This window comes from Dendrobates tinctorius, unplaced genomic scaffold (assembly GCF_039654945.1).
Source record: "Dendrobates tinctorius isolate UK_male_01 unplaced genomic scaffold, ASM3965494v1 ptg000177l, whole genome shotgun sequence".
NCBI lineage: Eukaryota > Metazoa > Chordata > Amphibia > Anura > Dendrobatidae > Dendrobates > Dendrobates tinctorius.
This window is the reverse complement of record NW_027361844.1, coordinates 1,128,267-1,155,431: the sequence shown is the minus strand read 5'-3', so window position 1 is coordinate 1,155,431 and position 27,165 is coordinate 1,128,267. Positions and strand designations below refer to the sequence as shown.

The following is a 27,165-nucleotide window of genomic DNA, read 5'->3' as shown; positions in this document are numbered from 1 at the left end:
CATTTCTACTAGATGCGGCCTACCATTTGGCTTATTGTCTGCAGCCCTTCTATACGAGGTGTGAATTGGAACTGCTGCAGTGTCTATTTTACTATGAGGAACTATGAAAGTGGCTGGTGTCAGTTTAGCAAGAGTGCAGACGCCTCTTATGTCCGGGCTCACCCACCTGTAGGCACGATGTCCGCAAACCAAGAATACTCAGTCAGGGAGAACACAAACGTGACCAGGGGTCTGTATACTTTGTTATAAACTCAAAAGTCCTGACCTACTGTAGGCTTTTGGGCACACCAAGTATTATTCATTTGTTTTCCACTTACACCAGATGTACATTTACCCCTTTCTTTCCTTATTATTTTACCCGTAGATGATTTACAGCCTTCAACACCATCTTGGTACACCGTATCATTAACCTGTGTTTGATCGCGAGTGTATATGCGGAAGCAATTATTGTCCTCACCACAGGTATTTGCTCCAGTGTGTTGAAGACTGAACTACAGTCCATCATTGGGAATAGGGTCTGAGTGAGGGATTTCAGTCCTCCTCCTGGCGACCGTATTTCCGACATCTGAGTCATATTCCCGCCACCACATTTGTACCTTTAGGCCACGTTATATTAAACTGAAACCAGGGATTAGCGGCCCATTCGACTATAGCCAATGAGGCAGATATATCATGGGGCACACCTAGATTGAGTCCAAGTCTCATTGTGTATGCAGTGTGGGGTTAATACCTCCCATGGCTCCAGAGGTAAGGCTAAGCACGGCATAGTCCTCGCAGATACTGGGCTGTGTGTACAGATCCAACAGTCCTTCGGTTTCTGTCCTTCCATGTCCTTTATAAGAAGAGCATGATGCCGAATAATTTTGTTGTCCCAATCAGCATTTAAGAGTTTGTCCTGTGTCTCTGTAGAGTGCAGTAATCCTGTCACTGCCAGCAAGGTGATGGAGTACAGGAGTACAGTCATTCTGCTGTTGACAGGACCTTCTTGAAGTGACTGGTGTGGATCCAGGTGGGCTTTCCCTCAAGTTTTACTGAAGTGGATGTGGTCAGCTGGACTTGGAAGGGGCCGTCAAATCGTGGGTCCAGGCTCCTTCTCACGTGTCTGCGTATAACCACCCTGTCTGCGTATAACCACCCAATCACCTGGATTCAGCTGATGCACATCTGCACTGGCATTAGGATCTGGAATGGATGAGAACACATGTTTATGCACCACATTAAGTCTTTCCTGCAAGGCCTGGACGTAGGCTGTTATAGCACCGTGTTGCATTTGTAGCACCTGTGGGAAGTACAGACCAGTCTTTGGTGCACAACCAACAGGACTTCAGAAGGAGACAAGCCTGTGTTTCTATTTGGAGTGTGTCTTACTGAAAAGAGTGCAAGAGGCAAACACTCTACCCAGCTCTTTCCTGTGTCTGCCATGGCCTTTTGAATTTTCAGTTTAAGTGTCCCATTTAGTCTTTCTACTTTCCCACTACTTTGTGGCCTATATGGTGTATGAAATATTTGCTGTACACCCGGGGCCTGCATGACTTCCCTCATTATTTCTCCCGTGAAGTGTGTACCCCTATCTCTGTGGCTTCTGGGACACCATACCTGCAGATCGGTTCTTTCATCAGTTTGTCTGTAGTCATTTTAGCATTTGCACATTTTACCGGATAGGCTTCCGGCCAACAAGAGAAGAGATCTACACATACTAGGATATTTGCATACACTCCTACCTTGGTAGCTGTATGTCGTCAATCTGCAGTCTCTGAAACGGGTAGAGAGGCCTAGATGTCGCTTTCTTAGGGACTTTTACTGTTTTACCTGGGTTGTGCTGTGCACAGATGAGGCATGATTGTACAAGTTTCGCGGCTGCGTAACTGAAACCAGGAGCGATCCAGAAGGCATCTACCATGGCACACATGTGACTTTTTGAGGTGTGAGTGGGGCCATGTGCTGCTTGCGCCATGATTGGGAACAGGGACTTTGGTGGGCACAATTTATCCTTATTCTCCCATACTCTATTTGAGTTCAGCTCAGCTCCCAGTCTCCCCCGGTGTACCTTCTCTGTTTGGGCAGCCTTTTGCCGGAGGGATTTCAGGACATCTAGACCCAATGTGGCTGGAATACGCTGACTCCCCGCCGCCGTCCACTGCTCTCTCTAGGCAGCCTTGTGCTATTTTAGCAGCCTCGTTCGCCCTTCTATTGCCCTCTACTTCCACGGAGTCACCTTTGTGTGTGCTTTTACCTTGACAATGCCAACCTGGACTGGTAACATCAATGCCTCCATCAATTGTTTCACCAGCTCTGCATTTTTAATGGGCTTCGAATCTGTGAAAATATTAGCGACTTTACCTGCAGCGGCTCTACACGCCTCAGTGAGTGCCTTCAACTCTGCCTCCTGCGCCGACATGTGAGGAGAGAGTGGTTAAGCTCGGATTACCTCATGTAAGGATACTACTGCATATCCAGTGTAGAATCGTCCATCCTGGTGTTATCTGGGGCCATCTACAAAAAAGAAACTCAAAGTCTGCATTAGGAACAGGTTTTTCATGAACGTGTGCAAACCCAACTGTCTCCTGACTCATCAGTTCTATGCAGACATGTTCATGTGTCATGTCAAAGTATCCTTCCTCACTCACTAATACGGTCACCAATTCCCCCTTTTCTGAATCCACAGGCAGGAGGGTGACTGGATTCAGAACGTTACATCTTTTGAGAGTGACATACTCAGGAATTAGTAGAGCACACTCAAGTCGGAGCTGTCTGGCCATAGACAGATGTTTTGGTTGAACTTGTACGAGTATGGCATGCAGGCCCGGATTGGCAATATAACCAACCGGGCATTTTCCCGCTGGGCCGCTGTCACGTGGGCCGCGGGCATCTGGCCGCTTGCCAGCTGCTGCGGCCACTGGTGCTCCTGCCGCCGGCCCTCTGTGGGCACGGCGGTGATAGTTTCAAGTTCCTCCCGCACTGCAGGGAGATAAGCCGCCACGCCCCCCCACGCACCCAATCCTCGCCATAGCATGAGATCCCCCCCCCGCAGCCACTCACAGCGTTGCACTCGCTTGCCTGCTCGCTCTGTTCGCAGGACCTGTGATGAGGTCACAGGAGGGGAGGAGTCAAGGGGGTCACATGATCAGGAGCCTTTGTCCAGACCCCCGACATGTCACCCCTGACTCCGCCCCTCCTGTGACCTCATCACAGGTCCTGTGCGCTCAGCCTTGCCTCTACCGTCTGCAAGACTCTGCTTTGCTGTTGTCATGGTGCTGGTTGAGGTAAGTATGTGTGGGGTCAGGATCTACTGTGTGGATGTAGCAGAGCTGTGTGTGTATGAGGTGTACGGAGCGGAGCCGCGTGTGTACGAGGTGTACGGTGCGGAGTCGTGTGTACGTGGTGTACGGAGCAGAGCCGCGTGTGTACGAGGTGTACGGAGAGGAGCCGCGCATGTACGAGGTGTACGGAGAGGAGCCGCGCGTGTACGAGGTGTACGGAGCGGAGCCGTGTGTACGAGGTGTACGGAGCGGAGTCGTGTGTACGAGGTGTACGGAGCGGAGCCGCGTGTGTACGAGGTGTACGGAGCAGAGCCGTGTGTGTGCGAGGTGTACGGAGAGGAGCCGCGTGTGTACGAGGTGTACGGAGAGGAGCCGCGTGTGTACGAGGTGTACGGAGCAGAGCCGTGTGTGTGCGAGGTGTACGGAGAGGAGCCGCGTGTGTACGAGGTGTACGGAGAGGAGCCGCGTGTGTACGAGGTGTACGGAGAGGAGCCGCGTGTGTACGAGGTGTACGGAGAGGAGCCGCGTGTGTACGAGGTGTACGGAGAGGAGCCGCGTGTGTACGAGGTGTACGGTGCGGAGCCGCGTGTGTACGAGGTGTACGGAGCGGAGCCATGTGTGTACGAGGTGTACGGAGAGGAGCCGCGTGTACGAGGTGTACGGAGCGGAGCCATGTGTGTACGAGGTGTACGGAGCGGAGCCGCGTGTACGAGGTGTACGGAGAGGAGCCATGTGTGTACGAGGTGTACGGAGCGGAGCCGTGTGTACGAGGTGTACGGAGAGGAGCCATGTGTACGAGGTGTACGGAGAGGAGCCGCGTGTGTACGGTGCGGAGTCGTGTGTACGTGGTGTACGGTGCGGAGCCATGTGTACGAGGTATACGGAGAGGAGCCGCGTGTGTACGAGGTGTACGGAGAGGAGCCGCGTGTGTACGAGGTGTACGGAGAGGAGCCGCGTGTGTACGAGGTGTACGGAGAGGAGCCGCGTGTGTACGAGGTGTACGGTGCGGAGCCATGTGTACGAGGTGTACGGAGCGGAGCCATGCGTGTACGAGGTGTACGGAGCGGAGCCGCGTGTACGAGGTGTACGGAGGAGGAGCCATGTGTGTACGAGGTGTACGGAGCGGAGCCGTGTGTACGAGGTGTACGGAGAGGAGCCGTGTGTACGAGGTGTACGGAGAGGAGCCGCGTGTGTACGGTGCGGAGTCGTGTGTACGTGGTGTACGGTGCGGAGCCATGTGTACGAGGTATACGGAGAGGAGCCGTGTGTACGAGGTGTACGGAGAGGAGCCACGCGTGTACGAGGTGGACGGAGTGGAGCCGTGTGTGTGCGGAGTGGAGCCATATGTGTACGGGATGTACGGAGCGGAGCCAAGTGTATACAAAGCGTGCTCCACGGACACAGGAGTACACGGCGGAGCCCCGAGGAGCATTTTAAAACACACACATGACGTTCCACCAGAAGTGATGTGCTGGAAGCTGACCGGAAATGAGATAATTTCTTGAGGAGATTGTGACGGAACCAGGAATGCTTCAGATCCATCACCGTGTCCTCCTCCGACAGCGCAGACAGCAGGATCGCCTTGGAATCGGGGATGCCGGCCATGTGAGCGGATCATGATAGGTCATGCACCGGGAGGCTCAGGTGGGCACTACAATGGGAGCCGGGCTGCTATAGTATCTTTATAGAATCTTTCTTTATTTCTTTCTCTCTTTTTCGTTCTTTCTCTGTTCTTTCATTCTCTGTTCTGTCTTTCCCTCATTTTCTTTCTCTCTCTGTTCTTTCTTTCTCTCTCTAATCTTTCTTTTTTCTCTCTCTGTTCTTTCTTCCCCTCTTTCTTTCTTTTTCTTTCCTCTCTTTCTCTCTGTTCTTTCTTTCTTTCCCCTCTTTCTTTCTCTCTCTGTTCTTTATCTGTCTCTCTCTGTTCTTTCTTTCTTTCCCCTCTTTCTTTCTCTCTCTGTTCTTTCTCTGTCTCTCACTGTTCTTTCTGTCTCTCACTGTTCTTTCTTTCCCCTTTCTTTCTCGCTCTCTGTTTTCTTTTTTCTCTCTCTCTCTGTTTTCTCTCTTCCTTAGTGCCAGTCAGTGTGCCCATAATGCCAGCCACTGTGCCCTCAGTACCAGTCAGTGTGATCAGCAGTGCTAAATGGGTGCGATTAGGTGTGGACATGGGTGTGACTAGTTGTGAAATGGGTGTGGCTGGGCTTGGCCAAAATTTGCAGCGGCGCGCTGCGCGCGCCGCAGTCTTTCTCCATCTTTCCCTTCTTCAAAAGTTGGGAGGTATGATAGGGGCGGCTATGACCAGGGGGTCTGGTTGCCCAATAGAGAGCAGCTCTGCCAGGAATTCTGTAATCATGCGTACAAAAGGGGACAGAGATTTGGGAGGAGTACTGTACCTAAAAGCAATAAATAGGACTGAGCTGAAATACTGGGCACAGCTGTGACTACATGTTATATAGTCGTGTTAATCTCCTCTCACTTCTCGTAAACTACAAGTGTACAAAGATATTATATAGTCACCATGTGACTAGTGGGCCTGTGTAACTTCAAATGCCAGGGCTGAATTTTAGTCCCAGTCCGGCCCTGATGGCATGGATGTCATGTGGGGAATAGATTGTCAAAAGAAATGTCAGTGTGATCTCACATGCCTTTCCTAGTAGTAGTGCAGCTGCTCCTACCGCACAGACACAATCAATTGTATTTTGTGTGTGGTCCGGGTCTGATGACAAGCAGTCATAAAGTGGTTGGAATATTTGTGAAGCAGACCTTATCCAAGGCCTACTGTAGGTCACTAAACCTAGGAAAGTGCATAGATGCTGATGTGACCTGGATAGAGGGAGATCTTGAATTGCCTGTTTCCTGTCAGGTGTCTGGTACCTTCGGCAATATAATGTCCCAACAAATGTCACCTTTTGTTTGTAATACTGTAATTTGTCACGTGAGACCTTGCAACCCTTAGGGTCATCCACGTACTGTAATAGTACAATCAGCGGATGAGGTGATTGCCACTACTCAAGGATCCCTGCCATTGCTGCTGAACAGATGGCAGGGGATTTCTTTCCCCCTTTGTGGGAGGACTGTCCAACAATATTGTTCACCTTTATGAGTAAAGGAGAAAGATACTGACAGTCAGGGTGCAGGGGTACAGAGAAGAATGCACCTGCTAAATCAATGACTGTGAAACATTTTGACATTACTGGGATCTGTGACAGTATTGTGTGTGTGTGTTAGGGACCGACTACATGCACAACCGACCCCATTTCCTCACATCTCCTCCAGTCTCTCTCCCCAGTCGTCACAACTCACCTAACTACAATCTTTAATCTCTCCCTCTCCTCTGGCATTTTCCCCTCCTCCTTCAAACACTCTATCATTACTCCATTACTAAAGAAACCCACCCTCGACCCATCCTGCACAAACAACTACAGACCAGTCTCCAATCTCCCCTTCATCTCTAAACTCTTGGAGCGCCTGATATACTCACGCCTTACCCGTTACCTCTCCACTCACTCCCTCCTAGACCCTTCACAGTCCGGTTTCCGCCCCCTACATTCGACAGAAACTACACTCATCAAAGTGACCAATGACCTTCTGACAGCAAAACGTAATGGTGACCACTCTCTGCTCATTCTTCTCGACCTTTCTGCAGCTTTCGACACTGTTGACCATCCTCTCCTACTCTCTAGGCTCCAGTCACTAGGCATTAAGGACACTGCTCTTTCCTGGTTCTCCTCCTATCTTTCCGACCGCTCCTTCAGTGTTCTGTTTTCTGGCTCCACTTCATCTCCTCTTCCTCTCACTGTTGGGGTACCTCAGGGCTCAGTCCTTGGCCCCCTTCTCTTCTCTCTCTATACGGCCCCAATTGGACAGACCATCAGCAGATTTGGCTTTCAGTACCATCTTTATGCTGATGACACACAACTGTACACATCATCCCCTGACCTTACCTCCGCTGTACTACAGAACGCCACTGACTGTCTGTCTGCAGTCTCCAACATCATGTCTGCTCTCTATCTGAAACTCAACCTCTCCAAAACTGAACTTCTTCTGCTCCCACCATCTACTAACCTCCCTAAATCTGACATTTCCCTCTCTGTGGGTGGCACCATAATAACACCCCGACAGCAGGCACGCTGTCTGGGTGTTATGTTCGACTCCGATCTCTCCTTCACCTCCCATATACAATCTCTTGCCCGCTCATGCCGCTTACACCTAAAGAACATCTCTAGAATCCGCCCTTTTCTCACCATGGAAACAACAAAAACTCTCACTGTCGCCCTGATCCACTCCCGCCTGGACTACTGTAATGCTCTATTAATTGGCCTCCCTCTCACTCGACTCTCCCCTCTCCAGTCTATCCTTAATGCAGCAGCCAGGGTTGTCCATCTGGCTAATCGTTACTCAGACACGTCCGCTCTTCGCCAGTCGTTACACTGGCTGCCAATTCATTACAGGGTACAATTCAAAGTACTTGTTCTCACCCACAAAGCTCTCCACAGTGCAGCACCCCCTTACATCTCCTCCCTCATTTCTGTCTATCGGCCTAACCGACCGCTGCGCTCTGCAAATGACTTTCGACTAACCTCTGCCCTAATCCGTACCTCCCACTCCCGACTCCAAGACTTCTCCCGTGCTGCGCCAATCCTCTGGAATGCTCTACCCCAAGATATTAGGATCATCCACAATTTGCATAGTTTTAGGCGCTCGCTCAAAACGCATTTGTTCAGAGCGGCCTATCACATTCAGTAATCAAAGTCATGTTATGTTTGTGTGTGTGTAGCCCATTCACTATCTCCATCTAACCCCCACCCCCTGAAGATGGCTGGACCGTCATTGTAAATACATCATTGTAAATACAAACCTATGCTTTGTATCTCCCCCACCTCATTGTAGATTGTAAGCTCCACAAGCAGGGTCGTCTTATTTCGCTTTAATTATTGTATTGTTAACGTTGTTACTTATGACTGTTGTGTTTGAAACTGTTCAACTGTAAAGCGCTGCGGAATATGTTGGCGCTATATAAATAAAGATTATTATTATTATTATTATTATTAGGGACGATTGAGGTCACACTCACTGTATCATCATTAATAGCCCTTAAGTCATGAACCTTTCTGTAAGTGTCAGCAAACCCTTGAGTCCTTTTTTTTTTCCTAATGGGATACAAAGTGGTGTCGCAGGGGGAAGATCTTTGCAGTCCAGGGGGGGTTTCTTTGCACCAGAACCCCTGCCTTAACATACAGTCATATGTAAAAGTAAAAGTACAGCGCATGCATAACGCCTTTTTGTATGACCAAACAACTCAATCTTTGTTTCATCAGTTCACAGGACCTTCTTCCAAAATGTAACTGGCTTGTGCAAATGTGCTTTTGCATACCTCAGGCGACTCTGTTTGTGGCGTGCTTGCAGAAACGGCTTCTTTCGCATCACTCTCCCATACAGCTTCTCCTTGTGCAAAGTGCGCTGTATTGTTGACCGATGCACAGTGACACCATCTGCAGCAAGATGATGCTGCAGGTCTTTGGAGGTGGTCTGTGGATTGTCCTTGACTGTTCTCACCATTCTTCTTCTCTGCCTTTCTGATATTTTTCTTGGCCTGCCACTTCTGGGCTTAACAAGAACTGTACCTGTGTTCTTCCATTTCCTTACTATGTTCCTCACAGTGGAAACTGACTGGTTAAATCTCTGAGACAACTTTTTGTATCCTTCCCCTGAAAGGCTATGTTGAATAATCTTGGTTTTCAGATCATTTGAGAGTTGTTTTGAGGAGCCCATGATGCCACTCTTCATAGGAGAATCAAATAGGAGAACTACTTGCGAGTGGCCACTTTAAATACCTTTTCTCATGATTTGATACACCTGGCTATGAAGTTCAAAGCTCAATGAGGTTACAAAACCAATTTAGTGCTTCAGGAAGTCAGTAAAAAGTAGTTAGGAGTGTTCAAATCAAGAAAATGATAAGGGTGCCCATACTTTTGCACCGGTCAAATTTTGTTTAAATGCAGATTGCACATTTTCTGTTAGTACAATAAACCTCATTTGAATCCAGAAATATAACTGAGTCCATCAGTTATTAGACATATGAAACTGAAATACCTGTTGCAAAAACCAAAATTGTTATAAAGAAAAAAGGTTAACATTAATAGGGGTGCCCAAACTTTTACATATGACTGTACTCTCTAATATCTCTGCTCGGGGCAATTGATTTGGCTAGGCTCAAGGGGTATTGCTTTAAACAAGGAGGAGTGGTTCCTTCTTTCATTTTAATCATGACAGGGGGAATGGGCAGCCGACCCACATCAGTTTTTCCCCTTGCCCAAACAGTGTCTGGCACCTGTCCCATTTCCTCATCCTCAGGCATTTTGGTGTCAGGTGTTAGTTTCACCGCTTTTGTCATATACACCATTGCCGCAATCTTACACAAATGTTTATCTGAGAGGGGACTTGTGACTGTAATACCCTCAGGAGAGTACTGTATGATGGCCGGGATCGCACTCAGCACATCTGCTCCCAGTAAATTCATAGGGGTATTGTCACTAACAATAAGTTTTGTAAGTACCACAATTCCAGCACCTCACTGTTTCTCGGTCCTTAGGTCCCTTATTACGTCTCCACTTTTTTCCTTGTGCTCCAGCATACATGACAGGTCGTCTTATTGTCCTTGTTTGCTCAACTTCTTTAGCTACCTTAAGGAGGTCTTTTCGGATCTACATATCTCCATTCAGGTCTGGCTGTCTGTACTGCATCTCGTAAGTCTTTGTTCATACCGTCAATGAATGCATTCACCGGTATTCTAACATCAAGTGGGTTTATGCAAATGTACCCCATGTCTGCCCATTTCAGCTGTAACTGTCTAAAGTACATCTCTACCCTCTCTCCTTTTTGCTGTGTCACATTAGTCAGGAGTACGGACTGCTCTGATTGTTCCACTGTAGCCCATTGTCTTAGTGACTCGCAGTACGTCTCCCCAGACCGTGCAGATTTATCATCCATGCCCCAAGCCTGATTCTTTGTCACATCTCTGTGTGTCTTAATTATACAGTGGGGCAAAAAAGTATTTAGTCAGTCAGCAATAGTGCAAGTTCCACCACTTAAAAAGATGAGAGGCGTCTGTAATTTACATCATAGGTAGACCTCAACTATGGGAGACAAACTGAGAAAAAAAAATCCAGAAAATCACATTGTCTGTTTTTTTTTCATTTTATTTGCATATTATGGTGGAAAATAAGTATTTGGTCAGAAACAAAATTTCATCTCAATACTTTGTGATATATCCTTTGTTGGCAATGACAGAGGTCAAACGTTTTCTGCAAGTCTTCACAAGGTTGCCACACACTGTTGTTGGTATGTTGGCCCATTCCTCCATGCAGATCTCCTCTAGAGCAGTGATGTTTTTGGCTTTTCGCTTGGCAACACGGACTTTCAACTCCCTACAAAGGTTTTCTATAGGGTTGAGATCTGGAGACTGGCTAGGCCACTCCAGGACCTTGAAATGCTTCTTACGAAGCCACTCCTTCGTTGCCCTGGCAGTGTGCTTTGGATCATTGTCATGTTGAAAGACCCAGCCACGTTTCATCTTCAATGCCCTTGCTGATGGAAGGAGGTTTTCACTCAAAATCTCACGTTACATGGCCCCATTCATTCTTTCATGTACCCGTATCAGTCGTCCTGGCCCCTTTGCAGAGAAACAGCCCCAAAGCATGATGTTTCCACCACCATGCTTTACAGTAGGTATGGTGTTTGATGGATGCAACTCAGTATTCTTTTTCCTCCAAACACGACAAGTTGTGTTTCTACCAAACAGTTCCAGTTTGGTTTCATCAGACCATAGGACATTCTCCCAAAACTCCTCTGGATCATCCAAATGCTCTCTAGCAAACTTCAGACGGGCCCGGACATGTACAGGCTTAAGCAGTGGGACACGTCTGGCACTGCAGGATCTGTGTCCATGGTGGCGTAGTGTGTTACTTATGGTAGGCCTTGTTACATTGGTCCCAGCTCTCTGCAGTTCATTCACTAGGTCCCCCCGCGTGGTTCTGGGATTTTTGCTCACCGTTCTTGTGATCATTCTGACCCCACGGGGTGGGATTTTGCGTGGAGCACCAGATCGAGGGAGATTATCAGTGGTCTTGTATGTCTTCCATTTTCTAATTATTGCTCCCACAGTTGATTTCTTCACTCCAAGCTGGTTGGCTATTGCAGATTCAGTCTTCCCAGCCTGGTGCAGGGCTACAATTTTGTTTCTGGTGTCCTTTGACAGCTCTTTGGTCTTCACCATAGTGGAGTTTGGAGTCAGACTGTTTGAGGGTGTGCACAGGTGTATTTTTATACTGATAACAAGTTTAAACAGGTGCCATTACTACAGGTAATGAGTGGAGGAAAGAGGAGACTCTTAAAGAAGAAGTTACAGGTCTGTGAGAGCCAGAAATCTTGATTGCTTGTTTCTGACCAAATACTTATTTTCCACCATAATATGCAAATAAAATGAAAAAAAAACAGACAATGTGATTTTCTGGATTTTTTTTTCTCAGTTTGTCTCCCATAGTTGAGGTCTACCTATAATGTAATTTACAGACGCCTCTCATCTTTTTAAGTGGTGGAACTTGCACTATTGCTGACTGACTAAATACTTTTTTGCCCCACTGTATGTCCTAGTGCGTCACCTGCCTTTAAACTCACCAACCTCTCTAGGTCTGCCCAGGTACACTTATATGTCTGCTGTACTTCCTTTATGTGTCTGTAAAACGGGAATGGTTGGTCTTCAGGGTCAGGCAGCTGCTTCAGCAAAGCTAGCTGGTCAGAGGGGTTCCAGGGATAATACACCTGCATCTTTCTTATTCTAGTCACACTTCTAGGTCCTGATGGGGTTGGTCGTCTGATGTCTACTGTCAGCTTACTCCTCAAAGGTCAATGTCCCCACTACCCACACTATTATGTCAGCTTCTTATAATCTTGTCTGGACAGGATCTAGTGCAACTCGCTTAGGTCAGTAGCACAGGTCACACAAGTAGCTATTCAGTCTGGGTTTGTCTGAGTCTGACCACAGTGTTTACAAGTCCATCTGTTTTGTCTGGGTCTCTGGTTACACTTTGTCAATCAAAACATTCATAATACACCTTCCACACTGCTGCACATTCATTCTCAAGCATCATTTATTCACTTGCTATTTTCTTCCCTTGTCTGTGCCTTTTTGTACATCCAAACATTCACACTGGGGTATTTTTGCCTTTTTTAAAAATATTGGCCCAACCTGTTTTACTGCTTCCTTTCTTCTCTGTCTTTTACAATTTGCATAGCTGTCTTGGATCTCATTGGGGGCACCGACTGTACACAGAAAAAGTTGCCATGGCTTCAACCTTTTTCTGCCGACAGCTCACCTTTCTTCTGAAATGCCCTCCCAGTGTGCCTGGACCTCTGTCTTACAGGCCACACTTAGCAAGTCAGAGAGCCTGCCAAGGTGTAGCGGGAAGGCTCCTTGCCTCTCACCCGGTAGACATACAGGATGTAACGGGAAGGCTCTCTGCCTCTCACGCGCTAGATCAGCTGTCTAGATAGGAATAGGCCTTTTTCCTTGGATTGTGGGAAGGCTACTTCAACTTAGACAGCTCACCTTTCTTCTGAAATGACCTTCTGTGTGTCTGGACCTCTGTCTTACAGCCCACACATAGCAAGTCAGAGTGAGCCTGCCAAGGTATATCCAGAGGGCTCCTTGCCCTCGCCTCTCACCCACAACAAAAAACCCGCTGACTAAAGTAAGAAGGCCCAGGTGTGATAGGCCTCTGACCTACTTTATCAGCCGTACAGTCGGCTACCTCCTCTGTTGATACACAATTTGCTATACAAATCAATCACACAACTAGAAGCAGGTTCAAACACATTAATGACCAAACAATCACTTATAATGACCAAACAATCACTTACAATTCCCTTCTAAATTAGGCACCATATTTTACTTTTAACTTCCAACTTCAATTAAGTACTGTTGCTTTAAAATGCACAAATCTTTCAGCGCATACCTTACGGATAGAATTACAGAGAATTTTGAGCACAGCTCACACTCAGCAGAGATAAGAGCGAAGGGAGAAGAAAAACTGCGCAGCGCCATCCTTCCCCCCTCCCATCAGCATTCCGTAGTTCTTTAGACTTATCAAAATCAATTTCTACAAAAAAAACTCAAAATCACGGGATTTCACTGTAAGGCTAAGTGCACACGTACCGGAACTCTCGCGGAAATTACCGCGAGAATTCCGGAATTCCAGTCCGCGGGAAAATCGCATTTTAAATTCCCACGATTTTCCCGCGGAAAAACTAGCATTTTGCAAGCGTATTTAGCTTGCAAAATGCTAGCGTTTTCCAAGCGATCTGGAGCATCGCTTGGAGAACTGATTGACAGGTTGGTCACACTCGTCAAACATAGTGTTTGACGAGTGTGACCAACTTTTTACTACTGAGGCCGCCTATGCAGCATCAGTAGTAAAAGATAGAATGTAAAAAAAAATAAAAAATAGTGTTATTCTCACCCTCCGACGTCCCGCGCATCCGTTCCCAGTAATCCTTTGCGAAAATGCCCGCGATGACGTCAGTTCTCGCGGGATTGCGACGTCTCGCGGTAATTCGCGATGATGTCGCGCGACTTCGCGATCCCACGAGAAGGGACGTCATCGCGAGCATTTTCGCAAAGGACTACTGGGAACGAGAGCGTGAATAGAAGCGGGAAGGCTGCGCGGGACGCCGGAGGGTGAGAATAACAATATTTTTTATTTTTAAATTCTATTTTTTACAGGGATATGGTACCCAAAGCCCGGAGGACAGTCTCCTCTCCTCCGGACCATGGGTACCATCCGCAATTGTTCTGCTTACTTTCCGCATGGTGTGCACAGCCACATGCGGGAAATAAGCGGAACAATGCATTCCTATGGGTGCGGGATCGCCGCGATTCCGCAAATTAATGAGCATGCTGCGGTTTTTACCGCAAAGCGATTCCGCCGCGGTAAAAACCGCAGCATTAGCACAGCATTGCGGAATCCCATAGGAATGCATGGGATGCTTATTTTTCGCGTTTTCGCGGCAAAATCGCGCGGTTAAAACCGCCACGGAAACGCGAAAAAAACGCCACGTGTGAACTCAGCCTAAGAGCACATAACTGTATAATGAGATTAACCATGCCTTGCCCTTTTTCTGGCCAAATGCATTCAGGAAACTTTACAATGTAATGCCACATATAACACGAGCTATATCATTACTCAATTCATTCAGTCTCAGATGTAGATTTGAAATATCTATAACGCATCTGTCCGGGATTCCACCACAACTAGAAAGGTAACAAATCTCTTGACACAAAAATGATGTGTGATGATTCATTTATACGTGCTCATTCACGGATTTTTTTATACTCAATTACTCATCTCTCATCTTATTCAGAGGTTCTCATAGACATATATACAAGGATTCACACAGCCTGACTATCTTGCACTTTGGATTTGATTGACACTTTAACCTACAGCAGTGTCCACTGACACTCCGAGAACACCAAAGCCCACTTCTTACACAAGAAACATTGAAAACCAGGTCAACCAAAAACCACAGCCTTATACAAATTTACTGGCAATCCAAAATAACCACTGCACAGAGTCTATCCCAGACTTTGTGCTACACAGTACACAACCAGTTAGTATATTAGTATATTGCCAGAACAGTTTAACAGATAATACAGATGACAATTATCTTATTACTCTATTATTCAACTCTCATACAGACATACTCACCACTCACTAGTGATGTGGGTTCTTTTGAACCGTGCTATTACAGTCTTACCCAGAGATATGTAGACATCCTTAGAAAGGTTGCAGATGCAGAATCAGGAAGCTCCCACAGACGGTTTCCGAATAGATTGGTTTCCACGGTCCTCGTCGGCGCCAAAACTGTCGTAGCTGCTTTTGTTCTGACCAAGCGTCAGCTGTCCATATCACCAGTGAGTCCGAATTGTGAGGTTTCTCGCCCTTCTGTTCACAAGCGCTTGGAGACAAAGTGACACACACACTGGTCGTGGTCAAATCACTTTATCTGACGTAATGAAATATAAGACATGTTTTTATACCATTTACAACAATATGTGACTCTATGGAGCTCATTTGGCCCCCACCATCACCTCAGGGTCGTACGTACCTTGTTTACAATATACCCAGAACACGTTGTTGAGAACAAATATGATAACAAGTATAGTTTCCTTGAAGACAGAGACTACTAGTCAACATAAGAATAATTCTAGCAATAATAAGGCAAATGGCAATTGAAGTCTTAAAGGCATTTAAAGGGATATAAAAGCAAACCATTAACTCTTCTATATCAATTGGAATGAATGGAAAATAACTACCAGAAGTTAAAGAGGTCTACATTAAAAGATCTGGTGGAAGCCCGAGGGTTGATCGCCAGCAACAAAACAAAAGCCGATTTGATAGCAGCCATCAAGGAACACGACAGTGCAGCGCCCCCCAATGTGAATGTGGAGGAGACCGAATTCCAGAGGGAGATAAAGAGCAGACTGGCGTTTTATGGCCTAAACCCTGCAGTAGAGATCATACGAGAGGTGATGGCTGATGTGCGTACTGATCTGAAGGAAAAGATGGCCGAGCGGACCAGGATAGAGCTAGCCAAGATGGAGATGGCAGAGCTGACCAAAGTGGAGCTGGCCAAGATGGAGATGGCAGAGCGGAGAGAGAAGAGTCAGCGAGCAGGGGGAGCTCTGGCCTTCGACCAGGTACCTTCAACAGTAAGCCACAAAAAGATCCAGTACAATGCCTTCCGACAGTTGGGGGAGGCAGAGGAAGACATTGATGGCTTTCTGCAGGACTTTGAGCGGCAGTGTGCCCTTCATCAAGTAAAGCCGGAGGAACGGGTTCAGATTCTGGCCAGCAAGCTGACAGGCCGAGCAGCGGACGCCTATCGCACGGTACCTGATGAGGACTGTATGGACTATGAGCGGATCAAAGAAGTGATCTTGGCCCGGTATGCGTTGACACCAGAGGCCTACCGCCAAAAGTTCCGCATACTTATAAAACGCGTAACCGATACCCACGCTGAATGGGCCTGGAAATTACGGCGGTCACTGCTACAGTGGGTACAAGGGAGCCAAGCAACCACTAAGGAGGACGTCCTCCAGCTCTTCCTGTTAGAACGATTCTTTATTGGACTAAACCCCGAGACACAGGAATGGCTTCGGGACAAGCGGCCAACGAATCTTGAGGAAGCCGCTCATCTGGCCGATGAACATCATGATGCCAGGAGGCCGCAGTTGTCCGGATCAAAGATGGTCACTAGGGGCCCGCCCATGCACCTGGAGGGCCCCAAACCACTGAAGATTGTAGGGGGACAAGCTAGAAACCCGGCCTACCACAGTCCCCCTGGGGCGCGATGCCACCTGCAAAGACAATGTCCCAACCGGACTCAGCATACTCAGTGGCAAAAGGAAGGAACAGCTACCTTCAGCCGGGCTGCTGTACACTGCTACCTGTTGTGAGTTCATTTTCCCCTTCATTACTGAGGCCCGAGGAACTCCCTCTTCTGGTAAAGAAAGGTAGTGAGCCTGATTATCAAACACCTGAGGCTGATGATGATGACTGGCTGAGTGAAGTTACTGACTGGATATAAGGCTGCCGACGCCCTTCTGCCCTGCAGGTGATTTCTCTGTGGGATCCTTGGAGACCAGTCTGAATTCCTGCTCCTCTAAAGCTAAGTTTGCTGCTCGGCCTTTTGCATTTGTGCTTTGACTTTGTTTTGCTTTGTTTTTCTGGAGTTCTGCCATTCCCTGCTGGGGTGTGCTGAATTCCTTTAGCTCTGTCTTCTGAAAATACCTGAGTGCTGATTTAGTTTTTGAAGCCTAGCTGCTTCAGGGCCTTTTTCATATCAGCTTGTTGGCTTATGTCTTTGATAGGGTTTTGGCAGATTGCAGACAGCAGCCTTCCTGTCCTTTCCTATCTAGGTAGTTTTGGGCCCCGTCTTTGCTCAGTCTATCTTTCTGTCTGTGTTAGTGTTTTCATCTTGCTTCACCGTCATTATATGTTGGGGGCTGCCTATTGCTTTGGGGTCTGCTCTGGGGCAGTTTAGATTTCCCCTTTCTTTCTTTAGGCCTATTTAATTCTCCGGCTGTGATCGAGAGGTCTAGGGCATCGTAGGAACCCCCCACGGCTACTGCTAGTTGTGTTGATAGGTTCAGGGGTCTTTCTGGACTTAGCTTGTATTTCTGTTTTTGCCTCCTACGGTGACTCATTCATAACAGCTACCAAGGCGAAGCTGACCCGGCATTGGGGGCTATGATTAACCAAGGGGTGGAAGAGATGGAGGAAGTTCTGCATAAAGTAGATCAGATAATCGACAACAGCATCAACAGGTCATATGGGTTAATGGGAAACGTATGCAGGGACTAAGAGATTCCGGGGCAACTTTGACCCTTGTGAAGCCTCATCTCGTCCGGGACCAAGAGAAGATGGACCGGACAGTGGCTGTCCGTGTAGCAGGGGGAGCCATACATCGACTGCGCACTGCCAGGATTCACCTGAACTGGGGAGTCGGGGATGGCCTTGTTGAGGTCGGCTTGATGGAGGATTTGCCTGTAGACGTCTTGCTGGGAAATGACTTGGGGCCCATGTCTGCATTCTCGGTGGCCCCTCTGGCTGAGACATATCCTGTGACCACCCGGAGACAAGCTCGAGCTGCGGAGGCGGAATCACACTCAGAGGAGGCCCAAGTAAGACATCCCAGCCCTGCACGTATTCCCATAGCCAGACACATTTCTTGGGCCACCCCAGATGAATTTAAGAGGGAGTTACTTGAGGATCCTTCATTAGAGGGATGTCGTGGGAAGGCACAGGAGGGGAGAGGGGTACTGGAGGGGGAACAGTTTGTATGGAAGAAGGGACTCCTCTACCGGATCACAGAGCAGCACCACACAGGGACGAGCCCCACTATAAAACGACAGCTGGTAGTGCCCAAGAAGTATAGGCAGCAGTTACTGCGAATCTCTCATGATATACCCTTGGCTGGGCACTTCGGCGTCAGTCGCACCAGGCATCGTCTGACACAAAACTTCTTTTGGCCGGGGGTAACCTATGATGTTTGTCAGTACTGCCAGACCTGTGACAGTTGTCAGCGCATTGGCAAGAGGGGGGATTGATGCAAGGCCAAATTACGCCCCTTCCCCATTGTGGAAGAACCATTTAGCCAAGTAGCGGTTGATCTGATAGGGCCGTTAGCCAAACTCAGTCCGTCCGGGAAAAAGTATATATTGACAGTGGTAGATTATGCCACACGGTATCCAGAGGCGGTTGTGTTACCTAACATACTGGCAGAGACGGTGGCGGCCGCCCTGCTCCAGGTTTTCTCACGGGTTGGATTTCCCGGGAGATTATCTCGGACCAGGGTACCCAGTTTACAGCAGAGGTAACCAACCAACTGTGGAAGCTGTGCGGCGTAAAGTCCATTAGAAGCGCCCCATAACACCCGCAAACCAATGGGTTGTGTGAACGCTTTAATGGGACATTAAAACAGCTCATTGGGACTTTTACCAGGACCTACAGGGACTGGGAGAAATTCTTGCCACACCTCCTATTTGCCTATCGGGAGGTGCCCCAAGAATCCACGGGGTTCTCCCCGTTCGAGCTGGTATACGGGAGACGAGTAAGGGGACCCCTAGACTTAGTGCTAGAACACTGGGAAGGGGAGGGCCTCATAGAAGGGGTACCTATTGTACCCTATGTGCAGGAATTCCGGGACCGCCTACAGGAGCTGACCCAGGTTGTACGTGAGAACCTGCAGGCGACCCAGCGGCGCCAGCACGTATGGTACGATCGGAGGGCCAGAGAGCGCACCTTGGAAATAGGACAGAAGGTCCTGGTGTTAGAGCCCACTAAGCAGAACAAGTTCAAGCTGCATGGCAGGGGCCCTACCAGGTAGTGGGGAAAATAGCTGACACAACCTATAAAGTCGCCGATTGTGACGACCCCAGGGTTATCAGCATGTTCCACATGAATATGCCGAAGCCCTACCGAGAGCGCCCTGAAGAGGTAGTGGCCATCTGTGCACCTGAGGCAGAGGATTTAGCTGGAGTTCCCTTGCCGGATGTCTTAGGGGAAAGGACTCAGTCTAAAACATGGGACCAGGTACACTTGGGTGAAGACCTAGGCCCCCGGGAGAGACAGCAGGCGGAGGCGTTGTTGAGGCTGCGACAGAGGATGTTTTCAGAGAGACCGGGGTACACTCGCCTGGCACAACACAAGGTTGAGACCCAGGATCAGACACCCATGCGACAAAACCCCTTCCGCGTCCCTGAGTCTGTACGAGAGGGGATGCGACAAGAGATACAAGAGATGTTGCGTTTAGGGGTCATTGAAGAGTCAGATAGTCCCTGGGCATCCCCCGTAGTGTTAGTGCCCAAGAAGGATGGGACTACACGGTTTTGTGTAGACTATCATAAGCTCAATGAGAAAACAGTGACGGATGCATATCCCATGCCGCGTGTGGATGAGTTGTTAGACCGGCTGGCGGGGGCAAAGTATTTGACCACCATCGATCTATGCAAAGGCTACTGGCAGATTCCCCTTAGTCCTGACGCTATTCCCAAGTCGGCATTTGTCACCCCGTTCGGCCTATTCCAGTTTCGAGTTATGCCATTCGGGATGAAGAATGCCGGCTTCTAGATGGTCTCCAGGACTATGCTTGTGCCTACCTGGACGACATCGCCATCTACAGTGCGACATGGGAAGAGCATCTAAATCACCTAGAGACAGTATTGGACAGGATCCACCAGGCCGGAATCACTCTGAACCCAAACAAGTGTCACGTGGGCAAAGCAGAGGTTCAGTATTTAAGGCATTGGGTGGGAAGTGGGAAACAGTGACCAGAACCAGCCAAGATTGAGGCCATAGCCAAATGGCGCATCCCACGCACTAAAACCCAGGTCATGGTGTTTCTAGGGACAGCGGGGTATTACAGAAAATTCGTTCCCAATTACAGCGGCGTAGCCAAGCCCCTCACTGATTTGACCCGTAAGAACCAACCCCGCCAGGTAACCTGGACCTCAGAGTGTGAGGAAGCCTTCCGCCAACTAAAGGACGCCCTCACCAATACCCCTGTATTGGCTGCACCTGATCCAACTAAACGTTTCCTGGTTCACACAGATGCTTCTATGTTTGGATTGGGGGCAGTACTGAGCCAAGTCGGGCCGGACGGCCAAGAACACCAGGAAGCTTACCTGAGTCGGAAACTACTGCCCCGTGAAGTAAGCTATGCGGCCATCGAGAAGAAGTGCCTGGCGGTAGTATGGGCACTCAAAAAGTTGCAACCATATTTGTATGGACGACAGTTTTCCCTCCTAACGGACCATAATCCCCTAGTCTGGCTTAATCGGGTCTCCGGAGACAACGCCAGATTGCTGCGGTGGAGTTTAGCCCTACAACCTCTGGATTTCACCATCCACCACAGACCCGGCAAACAAAACGGTAACGCCGATGGACTAAGTCGACAAATGGAACTTGTACCAACCCCATAAACTTCGGTCATCCCCAAACCAATCCGTTGAGGATCAGACTGTGTATGCCGATCGCGTCGCTGAAAAGGGGGAGCCGTGTTACAGAACCACTCAGCACCCAGAATATGTTGTGCAGTTACAGTGGGGCAAAAAAGTATTTAGTCAGTCAGCAATAGCGCAAGTTCCACCACTTAAAAAGATGAGAGGCGTCTGTAATTTACATCATAGGTAGACCTCAACTATGGGAGACAAACTGAGAAAAAAAAATCCAGAAAATCACATTGTCTGTTTTTTTTTCATTTTATTTGCATATTATGGTGGAAAATAAGTATTTGGTCAGAAACAAGCAATCAAGATTTCTGGCTCTCACAGACCTGTAACTTCTTCTTTAAGAGTCTCCTCTTTCCTCCACTCATTACCTGTAGTAATGGCAACAGTTTAAACTTGTTATCAGTATAAAAAGACACCTGTGCACACCCTCAAACAGTCTGACTCCAAACTCCACTATGGTGAAGACCAAAGAGCTGGCAAAGGACACCAGAAACAAAATTGTAGCCCTGCACCAGGCTGGGAAGACTGAATCTGCAATAGCCAACCAGCTTGGAGTGAAGAAGTCAACTGTGGGAGCAATAATTAGAAAATGGAAGACATACAAGACCACTGATAATCTCCCTCGATCTGGTGCTCCACGCAAAATCCCACCCCGTGGGGTCAGAATGATCACAAGAACGGTGAGCAAAAATCCCAGAACCACGCGGGGGGACCTAGTGAATGAACTGCAGAGAGCTGGGACCAATGTAACAAGGCCTACCATAAGTAACACACTACGCCACCATGGACTCAGATCCTGCAGTGACAGACGTGTCCCACTGCTTAAGCCTGTACATGTCCGGGCCCGTCTGAAGTTTGCTAGAGAGCATTTGGATGATCCAGAGGAGTTTTGGGAGAATGTCCTATGGTCTGATGAAACCAAACTGGAACTGTTTGGTAGAAACACAACTTGTCGTGTTTGGAGGAAAAAGAATACTGAGTTGCATCCATCAAACACCATAACTACTGTAAAGCATAGTGGTGGAAACATCATGCTTTGGGGCTGTTTCTCTGCAAAGGGGCCAGGACGACTGATCCGGGTAAATGAAAGAATGAATGGGGCCATGTATCGTGAGATTTTGAGTGCAAACCTCCTTCCATCAGCAAGGGCATTGAATATGAAACGTGGCTGGGTCTTTCAACATGACAATGATCCAAAGCACACCGCCAGGGCAACGAAGGAGTGGCTTCGTAAGAAGCATTTCAAGGTCCTGGAGTGGCCTAGCCAGTCTCCAGATCTCAACCCTATAGAAAACCTTTGGAGGGAGTTGAAAGTCCGTGTTGCCAAGCGAAAAGCCAAAAACATCACTGCTCTAGAGGAGATCTGCATGGAGGAATGGGCCAACATACCAACAACAGTGTGTGGCAACCTTGTGAAGACTTACAGAAAACGTTTGACCTCTGTCATTGCCAACAAAGGATATATCACAAAGTATTGAGATGAAATTTTGTTTCTGACCAAATACTTATTTTCCACCATAATATGCAAATAAAATGAAAAAAAAACAGACAATGTGATTTTCTGGATTTTTTTTTCTCAGTTTGTCTCCCATAGTTGAGGTCTACCTATGATGTAAATTACAGACGCCTCTCATCTTTTTAAGTGGTGGAACTTGCACTATTGCTGACTGACTAAATACTTTTTTGCCCCACTGTATATGTATATATAATAGGTTCCATGTGAGATGCATGTCCCTAATGTATCAGCAGTGTCCGCCCTCACCCCACCTTTGTAATTCCCACAGTAAACATCCGCAGGCTCCGGCCACCTGCGGCTTTTGTAATGCATGTCTGGCCTGACGCTTGTCTATTGGCCGGCCCTCTGTATCTGTGTGTTATATTCTGTGTCCTGTGAGTAAAGTGTTGTCAGACTGGAAATACATGGAGAAGCAGTGATCTTTTATATGCGCCCATGCACTCAGAGGAATTCCAGCCAGCATCCTTGGCTGGAGTCTGAATGAATGACGCTGGCTGGAATTCCTTGGTTACATGGGCGCATATAAAAGATCACTGCTTCTTCACATATTTCCAGTCTGACAACACTTTACTCACAGAACACAGAATATATCACACAGATACAGAGGGCAGGTCAATAGAAAAGTGGCAAGCCAGACATGCATTACAAAAGCCGCAGGTGGCCGGAGCCTGCCGATGTTTACTGTGGGAATTACAAAGGTGGGGGGAGGGCGGACAAAAGGAGAATATTGTGTCCCCTCTGCCCAGGGGCACAGCCTGTGGGCTGATGCATTAGGGACATGCATCTCACATAGAACCTATTATACATACAAAATAGATATAATATTGTAATTTACTTGGTGCTTCCAATAAATAATAGAAAAACCGAAAGAACAATGAAAGCTCAAATACCATAAAAAATGGATTTTTATTTAGTATATGCAACAATGCAAATTTTACATATTTTCATAATAAAAGACAAATTTTATTTAATAAATTCAACAATGCCACTTAAAAGCGGGTAACACCAATACAACAAAATTGCTACACAAATATCCTATGGTATAGATGGATGATGCATTCCCTGCATAAATGTATGCCCAGAAAAAGTTGTGCTTAATAAAGAGTACAAAAAAGGTTATCTTACCAAAAACTGTCCAAAAGACTAGCCTACATTACCAAATCCTTATAAAATATGTATGTAATTAAGATAACAAAGGCTAGTACCAAGTATTAGAGAAAAGTCTCTTTTGATAGAGCAATGCAAGCATAACAATAATAAAGTGAATAAAGTGACTGTGCAAACAGAAGAACCAATTCCAGATAAACAAATCTACAAGAGGGACAAGTCCATGGTCCTTAAAATATATAATTAAATTGCTATACTAGCATTGCCCAAGATGGAACAAATAACCGAGACAAACAAGTCTTATTACCATAAGAAAGTGCTACAAAAAACACTGGTTATGCAAAAGGTTATGCATTTCGCACTTGGCTTTGTCTTTGTACATCTCCCCTGGACAAAGCCAAGTGCGAAACGCGCGTTGGGGTCATTGCTGCTAACAGGTATAGATACAGATTCCTTATATACTTTCTTATGGTAATGAGACTTGTTTGTCTCAGTTATGTGTTCCATCTTGGGCAATGCTACTATAGCAATTTAATTATATACTTTAAGGACCATGGACTTGTCCCTCTTGTAGATTTGTTTATCTGGAATTGGTTCTTCTGTTTGCACAGTCACTTTATTATTGCTATGCTTGCATTGCTCTATCAAAAGAGACTTCTCTCTAATACTTGGTACTAGCCTTTGTATATACATACATATTTTATAAGGATTTGGTCATGTAGGCTAGTCTTTTGGACAGTTTTTGGTAAGATAACCTTTTTTGTACTCTTTATTAAGCACAACTTTTTCTGGGCATACAGTGGGGCAAAAAAGTATTTAGTCAGTCAGCAATAGTGCAAGTTCCATCACTTAAAAAGATGAGAGGCGTCTGTAATTTACATCATAGGTAGACCTCAACTATGGGAGACAAACTGAGGAAAAAAAATCCAGAAAATCACATTGTCTGTTTTTTTTTTCATTTTATTTGCATATTATGGTGGAAAATAAGTATTTGGTCAGAAACAAGCAATCAAGATTTCTGGCTCTCACAGACCTGTAACGTCTTCTTTAAGAGTCTCCTCTTTCCTCCACTCATTACCTGTAGTAATGGCACCTGTTTAAACTTGTTATCAGTATAAAAAGACACCTGTGCACACCCTCAAACAGTCTGACTCCAAACTCCACTATGGTGAAGACCAAAGAGCTGTCAAAGGACACCAGAAACAAAATTGTAGCCCTGCACCAGGCTGGGAAGACTGAATCTGCAATAGCCAACCAGCTTGGAGTGAAGAAATCAACTGTGGGAGCAATAATTAGAAAATGGAAGACATACAAGACCACTGATAATCTCCCTCGATCTGGTGCTCCATGCAAAATCCCACCCCGTGGGGTCAGAATGATCACAAGAACGGTGAGCAAAAATCCCAGAACCACGCGGGGGGACCTAGTGAATGAACTGCAGAGAGCTGGGACCAATGTAACAAGGCCTACCATAAGTAACACACTACGCCACCATGGACTCAGATCCTGCAGTGACAGACGTGTCCCACTGCTTAAGCCTGTACATGTCCGGGCCCGTCTGAAGTTTGCTAGAGAGCATTTGGATGATCCAGAGGAGTTTTGGGAGAATGTCCTATGGTCTGATGAAACCAAACTGGAACTGTTTGGTAGAAACACAACTTGTCGTGTTTGGAGGAAAAAGAATACTGAGTTGCATCCATCAAACACCATACCTACTGTAAAGCATGGTGGTGGAAACATCAAGCTTTGGGGCTGTTTCTCTGCAAAGGGGCCAGGACGACTGATCCGGGTACATGAAAGAATGAATGGGGCCATGTATCGTGAGATTTTGAGTGCAAACCTCCTTCCATCAGCAAGGGCATTGAATATGAAACGTGGCTGGGTCTTTCAACATGACAATGATCCAAAGCACACCGCCAGGGCAACGAAGGAGTGGCTTCGTAAGAAGCATTTCAAGGTCCTGGAGTGGCCTAGCCAGTCTCCAGATCTCAACCCTATAGAAAACCTTTGGAGGGAGTTGAAAGTCCGTGTTGCCAAGCGAAAAGCCAAAAACATCACTGCTCTAGAGGAGATCTGCATTGAGGAATGGGCCAACATACCAACAACAGTGTGTGGCAACCTTGTGAAGACTTACAGAAAACGTTTGACCTCTGTCATTGCCAACAAAGGATATATCAGAAAGTATTGAGATGAAATTTTGTTTCTGACCAAATACTTATTTTCCACCATAATATGCAAATAAAATGAAAAAAAAACAGACAATGTGATTTTCTGGATTTTTTTTTCTCAGTTTGTCTCCCATAGTTGAGGTCTACCTATGATGTAAATTACAGACGCCTCTCATCTTTTTAAGTGGTGGAACTTGCACTATTGCTGACTGACTAAATACTTTTTTGCCCCACTGTACATTTATGCAGGGAATGCATCATCCATCTATACCATAGGATATTTGTGCAGCAATTTTGTTGTATTGGTGTTACTCGCTTTTAATCAGCATTGTTGCATTTATTAAATAAAATTTGTCTTTTATTATGAAAATATGTAAAATTTGCATTGTTGCATATACTAAATAAAAATCCATTTTTTATGGTATTTGAGCTTCCATTGTTCTTTCGGTTTTCCTATTATACATACATATAACTGAACAATATATTCTGGGTGCTGAGTGGTTCTGTAACACGGCTTACCTTTTCAGCGACGCAATGGGCATACACAGTCTGATCCTCAACGGATCGGTTTGGGGATGACCGAAGTTTATGGGGTTGGTACAAGTTCTGTTTGTCGACTTAGTCCATCGGCATTACCGTTTTGTTTGCCGGGTCTGTGGTGGATGGTGAAGTCCAGAGGATGTAGGGCTAAACTCCACCGCAGCAATCTGGCGTTGTCTCCGGAGACCCGATTAAGCCAGACTAGGGGATTATGGTCCGTTAGGAGGGAAAACTGTCGTCCATACAAATATGGTTGCAACTTCTTGAGTGCCCATACTACCGCCAGGCACTCCTTTTCGATGGCCGCATAGCTTACTTCACGGGGCAGTAGTTTCCGACTCAGGTAAGCTACCGGGTGTTCTTGGCCGTCCGGCCAGACTTGGCTCAGTACTGCCCCCAATCCACACATAGAAGCGTCTGTGTGAACAAGGAAACGTTTAGTTGGATCGGGTGCGGCCAATACAGGGGTATTGGTGAGGGCGTCCTTTAGTTGGCGGAAGGCTTCCTCACACTCTGAGGTCCAGGTTACCTGGCGGGGTTGGTTCTTACGGGTCAGATCAGTGAGGGGCTTGGCTACGCTGCTGTAATTGGGAACGAATTTCCTGTAATACCCCGCTGTCCCTAGAAACGCCATGACCTGGGTTTTAGTGCGTTGGATGAGCCACTTAGCTATGGCCTCAATCTTGGCTGGTTCTGATCGCTGTTTCCCACTTCCCACCCAATGCCCTAAATACTGAACCTCTGCTTTGCCCACGTGACACTTGTTTGGGTTCAGTGTGATTCCGGCCTGGCGGGTCCTGTACAATACTGTCTCTAGGTGAATTAGATGCTCTTCCCATGTTGCACTGTAGATGGCCTTCCCATGTCGCACTGTAGATGGCGATTTCTTCCAGGTAGGCACAAGCATAGTCCTGGAGACCATCCAGAAGCCGGTCAGCCAGCCTTTGGAAGGTCCCCAGGGCATTCTTCATCCCGAATGGCATAACTCGAAACTGGAATAAGCCG

General features: G+C 47.1%; 1 long non-coding RNA gene across 1 annotated transcript in view; it reads left to right on the top strand.

Moving 5' to 3' along the window:
• Positions 1–363: 363 nt before the first annotated feature.
• Positions 364–27,165, top strand: part of LOC141054216 (uncharacterized) — a 37,731-nt gene continuing 10,929 nt past the window's right edge. The window contains exon 1 of the long non-coding RNA XR_012221380.1: positions 364–462. This is a non-coding gene — a long non-coding RNA (uncharacterized lncRNA). The remainder of the gene's footprint in view (positions 463–27,165) is intronic.